This window comes from Ipomoea nil, unplaced genomic scaffold (genome assembly GCF_001879475.1).
Source record: "Ipomoea nil cultivar Tokyo-kokei standard unplaced genomic scaffold, Asagao_1.1 scaffold3195, whole genome shotgun sequence".
Lineage (NCBI taxonomy): Eukaryota > Viridiplantae > Streptophyta > Magnoliopsida > Solanales > Convolvulaceae > Ipomoea > Ipomoea nil.
This window is the reverse complement of record NW_017619623.1, coordinates 3,739,087-3,745,896: the sequence shown is the minus strand read 5'-3', so window position 1 is coordinate 3,745,896 and position 6,810 is coordinate 3,739,087. Positions and strand designations below refer to the sequence as shown.

Here is a 6,810-nt window from a genome sequence, read left to right as displayed (position 1 = left end):
TTAAAATCGGAAACAACTGTGTTCAATGGTCGATCCCTGCATAGGATAGGTAGGGGTCAGTCACCCTTTAAACCTTCCCTTGTGAAGATATGTTTACTCTACTAGCTGTACGGTAGAACGCGATGTCTTTGAACCGACTGTAATTTGTGTAGACGATGACATATCTCACACAGGAACCTCCCAACCATGCTCTTTTCTCACGACTGTGCCCGTTTTGCTCGTGGGTCACCGTTCCTGGTTCTGCAAGAGTTTCTAAAGAATTTAGCCTGTAAATTCTCCTCTGAAGCGACCCACACTTCTCTCTCACATAGGTGATTATTTTCCGAGTATCCCGCATACTCACACATGTCAACCGACATTCGAATCATTTAAGCATCAATGTGCTAGCCTCGTGCGGGAGTCACTATTTTAACGAGGAGTGGTAGGGAGTCTTAGACCCCCACAGTGACACGCTCCGTTCCATAATTTAGTTGTCCCATTGAACCTAGGTGCCAGCTAGGTTGGGTATCCACTATAGTACTTTTAGTCCAAGGGCTTTAGACCCATTCCTCGTGTCAGCTTCTCCACAACTTCTTTTCCTAACACTTTGGTTAGCGGATCCGCTATATTGTCTTTTGACTTCACGTAGTCAATCGAGACAACACCAGTTGTGAGACGTTGTCTAATGGTATTTTATCTACGACGCATGTGTCTAGACTTACCATTAGAGAAAATTTCAATTTTGGTCATACGACTATAGGGGCCTTGTTAATTTCAACACCTAACTTTCAAAAGTATCAATTCAGTACCTTGAGTATATAATTTTTCTCAATTTTGGTCATTCCGACCAATTTACCGGTCAAATTCGACCGGAAAAAATAATAAGCACAAAATTGAGGGGCAAATGAGTCTTTTCCTCCTCCTCCTCTCGGCTGCTTCATCTCGGCTTCATCTTCTCCTCCGCCGTCGCCGACCACGACCGCCCTGATCAACGGCTATTGAAGTCAACGGCGGAATATCTGCAAGCCGCCACTACAAATCGCGGGCGCAATAAATCCTGCAGACCAAACAATCCCTCCGCAAATGGCTTTCCTTATTCTGCTCGGAGAAGACAACTAGCCGTGCGGTCTTATTAGCTCAGATCAGGTCTGTCTTACGCTTATATAAACTATCTGCAAATATCTTTAATTTCGTTTTTATTCTTCGTGTTGTTTTTTCTGCTTAGATTTAGAGTTGCGTTTCGTGGCCTAGGGTTTTGTCCCTTGAATCATAAAGGTTTTACATTGTCCAGGGCTCAATTCTGGGTTTATAGTTCAGGTATTTGTGAAAGCTTTGGTGTTTTTTTTTTTTTTTCTCTCCCCGCTATATTTGTAGACTTTAGTTTGATTTAGCGATAAAATTATCGATTCTTTTTTACATGATGCCTTGTGAATCTGCATATTTGTGAAAACTTTTGATTTTGTGCTACTGGGGGATGAAGCTTACTACGGAATGCTTTTGATTTTTAGTTTTCCAGTTGTATCAGTGCATATTAGGACAATTGCGGGCTATTGAAGTCAACGGCAGAGGAGAAGATGATCAGGGCGGTCGTGGTCGGCGACGGCGGAGGAGAAGATGAAGCCGAGATGAAGCAGCCGAGAGGAGGAGGAGGAAAAGACTCATTTGCCCCTCAATTTTGTGCCTATTATTTTTTCCGGTCGAATTTGACCGGTAAATTGGTCGGAATGACCAAAATTGAGAAAAATTATATACTCAAGGTACTGAATTGATACTTTTGAAAGTTAGGTGTTGAAATTAACAAGGCCCCTATAGTCGTATGACCAAAATTGAAATTTTCTCCTTACCATTATATATATGACTCTGTACTCTCCCAATTGTGGCTTGACTATCGCAATGCACACATATTGGAGGTACATGTCTTTCTCAATTAGGAATATCCTCTAGAAAATGGCGTAGCCATTCAGCCTCTTCACAACCTTTGTTCAAGGCTATAAGCTCAGACTCCATCGTGGTTCTCGCCCTCAACGGTCTCAAAGGTGTTGAACATCTCACGGTTGCAACATAAATGCCTTGTTGCACTGGTGTCGATGAACCACTCACGTGGGTTAGAGCCCACGAGGTTCACATCGGTCACCATAGCCGAAAGGCTAATCTCAACCTCCTTCTGACTGCTCTCTCCAACAACGTTGGCTTCAGAACTCTTGTTCTTCTTCCTTGGCACCTTGCAATCAGGGGATTTGTGGCTAGGTTTGCCGCAATTATAGCATGTACCATGAAACTTGTTCTTGGTAACGCCTCCTTTCGAACCAAGCTTCCGCTTGTTCCTCTTGGAGCCTTTCCGTGCTCCACAACATTCACCTTAGCGCCATCAATGACAGGACCTTTCCCGTCATTTTTCCTGTTCCCCTCCTCAATTCTGAGTCGCTGGATCAGGTCCTCCAGGTTCATCTCCTTTCGCTTGTGCTTAAGGTAATTCTTGAAGTCCTTCCAGCCTGGAAGCAACAAGTAGATCACCGATCCCACTTGGAAGGCTTCACTTAGCACCATGCCCTTGTCACGGATCTTGTCGAAGATTAGTTGCAAATATTCTACCTGACTTAGCACGTTTTGGAGTCAACCATTTTGAAGTCAAGGAATCGGCCAACCTCAAACTTCTTTGTGCCGGCATCCTCGCTTCGGTATTTATGATCCAAAGCTTCCCACAACGCTTTTGATGTGCTTATCTTTCAATACACATCATATAAAGTATCACACAATCCGTTTAGGATGTAGTTTCGGCAAAGGAATTCTGAATCCTTCCAATGGCCAACCGCCATCCAGATTGAGCATCTTGTTCTTTCAACTCAGGAACCTTCTCGGTCAAGAACCTTGCCAAGCCGAGAGTTGCTAGGTAGAACAACATCTTATGTTGCTACCTCTTGAAGTTCGATCCGATATCGGTGAACTTCTCCGGTCTTTCAGTCGAACCACTTGGTACCGTAGGTACCCGCATCGTAGGGATGTATCCCTCGGTGCTCCTACCATTTTGCGAACGAACGTTCACTGGTGGTGCTTGGGAATTTGCAATGTTGTTGCCATTCCCACCACTGTTTTTCTCAACGACATTTTCTTCCCCATGAATTGGCAAAACGGGGTTCTCCATTTCTTCTGGGAAATTAGGAGAAAAACAACCAACTGGAAAACAAGATATAAGGTTTTAAGCACGAGTCGAGCGACCACTCTTTCCTTAAAACCTTATTTGCTACCTCCCACAAGTGCTAGGAGCGTTGTAGCCTAGGTTTTCCAGGATAAAACGTGCTACGATTCAGTGTTTGAGCACCCAAACAAAGAACCCGACGAACTAGAGCAAAGCTTAGAACACAGTAGGCTAAGAAAGGAGTAGAAGCAGAGATTTTGGAGCTGAAAATATAATTTTTTGTGTTATTTCTTCCTTATAAAAATTGTGCCACTACTACTACTTCTTATATAGGAGAAAGTGGTATAAATAGCATTTACTTTGGCATTTAAACCCATGTTCAAAGCCTTCAAAACTGACCATTGAAGGAGATTAATTCTGGAATTCAAAATTGAAATTAATTCCGTAACAGCTGAATTAATTGTAACACCCCGTGTTACGGCCTTCAATCCCGGATTAATTATTAAATTAATCCCGTTAATAATAATTAAATATGATTTAATTCGGTTATATTTCCTTGAATTAATTAATAAGGTCCACCATGAACCGTGGACCCTTGCCTAAATTAGAGTCCTAAGCCTATTAGGAATAAAGAAAGTAAACCCTTTATTATTCAGATTCTAATTAGGAATCCTAGACCTAGTTATCTATTAGGAATAAAGGAAGTAGGCCTTTTACTATTCAGACTACGATTAGGATTCCCTTTAATTAATTAATATGGTCCACTATGGACCATGGACCCTTATCCCTAAACCCAATCCTTAGTCCCAAAAGGAATAGAATTAGCAACCCATAATATTAGTTCCTAACTAGGACTCCTAAATATATAAATAGGGGACTTAAGAGGCACCTAGAACCCCCCACCACAATAAAACGTCTCACCACCCAAAGAGCTCCAAGAATTCCCTTAGAAGAAATCAAGAAATCAAGAAAGCAAGAAAGCTTAAAGAAAGACCCTTCATAGCCAAGGAATTAATTAAGGCTAAGAGGTAACCCATGTCTCAACAAAACCTATTTTCATAGCTATGATTTCCCTCGTAGGATTTCCCCATATTATTGTGTATTGATGATTTGTGATGTTATTATTGATGATTGATGGGATAAGTCCATGGGTGATCTTGATATCGGGAGATTCTTGATAATTATGGTGTTCTTAACGATTATGTGGAGTTCTTGATGATTATAGGTTACTCTTGGTAATTGTATGGCGTTCTTGATGCTTATGTGTTATTTGTACCGAATCTTGTAATTAGAAGACGAATCGTATTCTTGTTGATGTAAAAGTAATTAGAACCCTAGGTTGATGTTCTTGTTGGCGTTCTTGATGCTTGTGTGATGATTCTTGATGCTTATGTGTTATTTGTACCGAATCTTGTAATTAGAAGACGAACCGTATTCTTGTTGATGTAAAAGTAATTAGAACCCTAGGTTGATGTTCTTGTTGGCGTTCTTGATGCTTGTGTGATGATTCTTGATGCTTATGTGATATTCTTACCGAATCTTGTAATTAGAAGACGAATCGTATTCTTGTTGGTATAAAAGTGATTAGAACCCTAGGTTGTATCGTATGATATTATTCTTGGTGTATCGGGTGGGGAAATCGCATGTTTGGGTGTCAATTATGTTTAGAGAAGCATGATATGTTATGTGCCGTACGTTTCTCGTATTTGATCAGTTAATTGTCTACGTGTTGATCGTTAATTGCATTGTAAAGTGTCTAAGCATGGTTTCGGGTTCCACAATGGTTCCTGGGGCGTTTTGTGTATAAAGAGTCAGTGCGGGATAGGGGACCCGCCACCTACCCGTGGCCAGAAGGGGCGTCTCCGGCAGCGGGCAGCCGGCGGGCGGGCAGCTGCCCGCCGGCGACCCGCTGCCCGGAACAGTGTTTACCAGCGGGTGGCCCCCCACCCACCGGCTACCCGTTGGAAATCTCCCCCATTCGGGACCCCGGCTTCCCCGTTTGATGTTTCCCCGATCCCCGTGGTGTCCCAACGGACTCTGTCCATCGTGCCGTGTCTAGTTTGATGCTTCGGGTACCGTTCGTAGGTTATGAGTCTTATATATTGCATGCTAGTTGAATTGGCATCCCGTTGACCTAGGTGGAAGAAGTATGAACCCCTTAGGACCATTCTTAGTATGTGAAGGATCACGCATAGGTTTTGTTATACGCTTTCTCCCCTTCCCAATGTGTTAATGTGGGTTGCATGTGCTTGCTATGTGTTATGTGTGCATGACACCCCAATTCAGTTGCGATCAGATTGGTTATCCCTGAGCTGCGGTTCAGAAGCTGGCTGCGGTCAGATTTACACTCTTGGGCTGCGGTCCACCGTTTGGTTGCGATCAAACGTTTCTACATGAGCTGCGGTTCATACTTTCCTGGCTGCGGTCAGATGACATTCTCTTGGGCTGCGGTCCACTGTTTGGTTGCGATCAAACATTATGATGAGCTGCGGTTCATCGGTCGGTTGCGATCGACCCCTCCGTGTTGCGATACGGGGCAGGGTGTTGCGGGCCGTGTCAGTGCTATATGCGCTGACCCTCATGTATGGGCATGCGATTGGTCCTGTGGCGCCAACAAAGTGTGCTATGTGATGAGATATGGATGAGTTGTGATTATGAGTATCTTGGGGGATGTGACTATGGAATTTATACTAGGGATTGTTTATGTTGGGTGATGATTATTAATTGTGCTTATCTTATCTGTCTTGCCTGTTGTAAACTATATATGTTCGGTATAACTGCTGTCTGTGCTTAGCCCTATCTGTTGAGTCTATCCCTGTTTTAAAAGCTAGAGTTCGTAGGAGATATCCTCATGTTCAAAATGACTTTTCATATATATATATATATATATATATATATATATATATATATATATATATATATATATATATATCTATATATATATATATATATCTATATGTATTGTATTTCAACGCGTTGGAGTGGGTTACCAGCATCTCTCGCTGAACAGATATATTTGGCTTTCAGGCACAGACGAGTAGATCACTGGAGCGCGCTAGAAGCTTGGACGTAGCTTAGATAGTTTTTCCCTTCCGGCCTGCGTGCCACGATTTAGTATTGATACTATTTGAGGATATTAGTTAGTTAGCCTGTGCACCTGAGTTCTCTAGCTCAGGTGTGGCATAGCACCCCATACTCTTGTATTATGTTTTGGGATTTAATGAGATTTCACCTTTATTTTATAAGTTTTAAATATCCTGAAAATCTGGGGTGTTACATTAATCATCCCAATAGTCATTTGAACTGAATAGACGTGTACCACAGCGGCAAATTGGAATTAATTCCATAAATTAATTCTCCCAACAGTCATTTGAACTATTTCTAGGTAATTAATGAGGTAAGTACAACTGTACTTTGTATAAATGACACCTACTTTTGAGGGACATAATAAATTTTACTTTTAACAAAAATTAAGTTAAGGTTTACTGTTTAATCAATATTGAATTATAAATTTAATTTATTTTAATTTAAAAATTATTCAGACATCATTTTTATTATGGATTATAACTATCTACAAGAATATTAATCTTTACAATTACTAGTTATAATCAATTATAACTATCTACAAGTACTTTTACTAAGAAGTTTAAAATACTCATTTTGATTATATCAAAAATAATTATTTTTATTTTATA

General features: G+C 41.2%; 1 long non-coding RNA gene across 1 annotated transcript in view; it reads left to right on the top strand.

Annotated features, from left to right (window-relative positions):
* Positions 1-1,013: 1,013 nt before the first annotated feature.
* The window catches only part of LOC109168262, an 18,675-nt gene continuing 12,878 nt past the window's right edge, over positions 1,014-6,810 (top strand). The window contains exon 1 of the long non-coding RNA XR_002052043.1: positions 1,014-1,125. This is a non-coding gene — a long non-coding RNA (uncharacterized LOC109168262). The remainder of the gene's footprint in view (positions 1,126-6,810) is intronic.